General features: G+C 43.9%; 1 long non-coding RNA gene across 1 annotated transcript; it reads left to right on the forward strand.

The window, feature by feature from the left end:
* Positions 1-2,789: 2,789 nt before the first annotated feature.
* LOC123108564 (uncharacterized) lies at positions 2,790-3,894 on the forward strand. The gene is made up of 3 exons (XR_006451926.1): positions 2,790-2,999; positions 3,735-3,824; positions 3,876-3,894. It is a non-coding gene; the product is annotated as an uncharacterized lncRNA (long non-coding RNA).

Genomic DNA, 3,894 nt, shown 5'->3' on the forward strand with positions numbered 1-3,894 from the left:
TGTCAATCGTTGGTAAGTGGACCTATTCTATTTGTATCGGCTGCTATTTTGTTGACTTCATGGAAACCCATTTCAGTGTTTTATATTGCTGATCAAATAGAAAATATGTAATTTTCTGTTTCGGTAATAAATGGGCAATTCAATGTATAGCTGGGGAGCCTGATTTCCTCTTACACATGCCCGCTAGCAGCAACAGTTACGACCAGGCGGTTGCGGCCTGACTTGGTGGCTCTTCCTTTTTGTTTTGTGTTTGAATCAGATTTGGTGGTCTCGATTTTACAGGCATGTGTTGATCTTAGTCTTGATCTGTATGCAGGTAGGGTAAACTTGATGTTTCATGTTTGGTGAAGAAAAGGAGTAGAGATCAATTGCTTCTCTATGTAGGGGAACAATTAGTGATTGAATCTCTCTGTCTCGTTTCTTGATTATCCAATTAATTTACCCTCATCTATGCATAAATTGGTCCGATTGAGTTATGCAAATTTTTTAAATAATCTATATTGGTTCTATATATGATTAGAACAATATGATATGATGCACATCGGTCCGCTTTACTGGCAACTATCTTTCAAGATGGAGGGGAGGCACTCGTGTGGACCTGCTCAATGTTCGAGGAGATACGGCTGACTAAACAAGGTCATTTTAAAGTTCTTTGTGGTTCATGTTAGCTATCTATCAGTAATAGTACAACCTTGATTTTTATGTCATTCAGGTTTACCTAACCATCAGTAACATTACTTTCTATTGGAGACTTCTTACAGGAGGTGCTTATAAAATGATAATTGAACATGTACAGATTTGGGATCACGATCATCTATTTACCAGGCATCAGTAAACTCAAGGCATCGATCAAAATCTAGCATTGTTTGTTGTGTGCAGCATGGAGAAGACAAAGAACAGAGATTGTGTGATATATCCGATATCGCAATATAATTTTCTCTTGCATATTTATAATCTGCCATTTGAATGATGTTTTCTGTGTTGTAGTCCAATCAAGACAATTTGCAACTTTGGTGTTATAACAACAATGGGGGACTGTTTGTTGATGCCCGACCCATGATGTCGGCGAAGGAATGAGAATCGACGAGGAGTGGACGCCATGGGTTCGTGAACTGGCGAAGCCTCCGTTGTCCGTTTGGTAATGTCCGACGCATAAGAGGCATAGTATGACTTGCCCCGATTATGATGTCGTCTACAAACATCCGACGGAGGGCAACCCATCCCTGTTTCCATCTTGATGGTAAGTTCTCTAATCTTCTATCTCATGGGATGTGATGTGGTTGCCTTCATTTTGGCTTTTGACAAAGGGTTGAAATTAGCTTATGTGCTTCCGACAATTAAAATTCCAGTGATATTAACAACCTTCAGCGAGCAGTGACAACGAACTCCATCACCCCACACCACCACACCCAAATGGCGTAGGATAGACTGATGATTCATGTGATGTGCTTTAAGCCATGTTTTAGCTTGTCTTGACCCAGCATGTATTTTTAGTTTCAGTTGTTGAGCTCTGCACTACAAAACCGAGAAAGACCCAAGGCTTTTTACAGGTCAGGCATCTTTACTAAAATTTATAATTTCTAAATCATTTCCAACAATATGTGAGTTGTTTGCTTGCTCAACCTTACGCTGGGATCATGTCTCAAGATGGCAACGGGGCCCCGAAACCCGCGTCCCCGCGGGTTTTTACCCTATTAGGGGACGGGAATGGGCGTCTTTTCATTCCCGCGGGGCTGTTATTGGACACATTATACAACCCAACACGTTTCGTGGGTTTGCACCCGTTTCGGTAGTCCCCGAACCCGAAACCCGGCAAACCCGGCAAAATATATTTTTGTACCAACCAGTGCTCCTGCGCGGCCCAACCCAAAACTACCGAACCCCCCCACCCCCTAGTGTCGAAGGCCAAACAGCCAGTATCGCCCGCTCCTTTCCCCCTCGCTTGAGCCCTCATCTCTCTCTCCCACATAATACCTAACCCTAAACCTAGGACCCCAGGCACCGCCTGGCTCGATCCCATCTCGCAAGATCCGCCGACCACGATCTGCGCCGGCGAGCCTCCTCCCTCCACGTCTTCTCCCCTGCCGCCGGTCTGATCTGGAGAAAGGGCGTCGCCACCGGTGACGAACTCAATGGTGGCCTCTTCACGTCCCAAGTCGGGTTGTTTTTTGTTGAAATTTGCTCTAGTTATGCTGCTAAAATGTGCTTATTTTGCTGTTAAAATATTATTCTTTGTCGCCACTATGTTTGTTTAAATATTTTGATTTTCTCGTGGGTTCCTCGCGGGTTCCCCGAAACCCGATGGGTTTAGGGGACGGGCGGAAAACTAGCCCCGCGCACGGTGATGGGGACGGGGACGGGTTTGCGATTTTCTCGTGGGGATGGGTTTGGGAAGGCAAAACCCGATGGGTTTTGTCCCCGTTGCCATCTGGAATCATGTCTACAGACTACAAATAGAGGGAAGTTGGCATGTGCCTTACTAGAGGCAGATGAACCAATAAATGATTGGAAAGGTTCTTCCCAAGCAAAAGGTAAGCTGAATCTTGTACAGTTTACTTCATAATATATTTTGGTCAGTATGTTGTTTATTTTCTGAAATTGATACTCCATTGTAGATTACCTATGATGAAAATTACATTCTCTGCGGGCGCTGATTCAGATATATTACTATGGGCAAAGGAAGTTCAAAATTTATCTCAATCAACATGTGCAAAGGAAAATTCAAAATATGTTATGTCACGAAAAGATTCGTAAACCGGTGAAGTATCTAGAGGGCTTATTAGGACACTGCTCATATTGTTTGATACTTTACCATCTGGGGATTAGGCTATCGGTGAACACGACAATGCGGCTGTTGGTCACGGATGCCGGGGGCGTGAGCGGGGTTGAGGAGCTCACGTGGTGCTATACATGACGACCTGCGAGTGGTGGCAGGAGGTGGCATGCCTGCTGCTTGGCTGGAAGTCCGACATGAACTCCCACGACCGACTGTAAGCATGGTACGTACCCAATCGTCAAACTATCTTCTTTCACCTCCTTCTTATGTAGAAATTAAACTTCGCTGCACAACGGGCATTCCTACTTTCAGTCAGTCATTTTTGCCCATTACGATTGTTAATACTAAGTGTACATGTCACCCACATTCGACCAGTGTATTGCATTTGAATTACCTTGATCTATGGAAATAGTTATATAGGCATGCTACGTGCAAGTGCTTATCTAGGCAATTCAAAGTTCAGCCTGTAGTTTTATGCACACCAACCCAGTCAGCAATAGATGCATGGTTGCCCATGCGTTGCCACAGAACAATCCTAGAGTGGGGCAGTGCTATCCTAAAGTGGGGATGAGAGGATTCAGCGGCTGCACCGGTGGCTTGTCTATCTCCAGGAGATGGAGTGCGCCGCCTCATCGATGTGGGAGCTGCATTGCACTAACAGGGCACGATGCCTCATGGATGCGGGAGCTGCAGTGCACTATTTAAGAGTTCAAAAGCATGAAGGAGGAAATTACCTACAAGTGTTTAAGATCACGAAGGAGGATGTCAAAGTTTTCCATTGTCAAGGACTTGTGAGCAAGTAGTATATGAACTTCACTCTGATTCTAACAAAAAAGTTGGCTATCTGATTCTAAAAATAAGAGCAGAAAATAATAGAGATGTATCTACATGTGTGTGCATTAAAATTCATTTTATTCTGTTAGTCGAGATTATAACCTTTCAAACATTACTTATCCAGGTTGTGAAGACCTTCCAGCATTACCCCAGGAAGCTAACACATCAGCTTGTGCCATACGTGGTGTTTTCTTGTTGATGAATGTTGGTCTAGGTAATCTCCTTGATGAACCATGTGACAATTAATAAAGTTAATAAAGGACAGCATACTCTTTTTGTCTTCC

The sequence above is a fragment of the Triticum aestivum genome, chromosome 5A, assembly GCF_018294505.1.
Source record: "Triticum aestivum cultivar Chinese Spring chromosome 5A, IWGSC CS RefSeq v2.1, whole genome shotgun sequence".
Lineage (NCBI taxonomy): Eukaryota > Viridiplantae > Streptophyta > Magnoliopsida > Poales > Poaceae > Triticum > Triticum aestivum.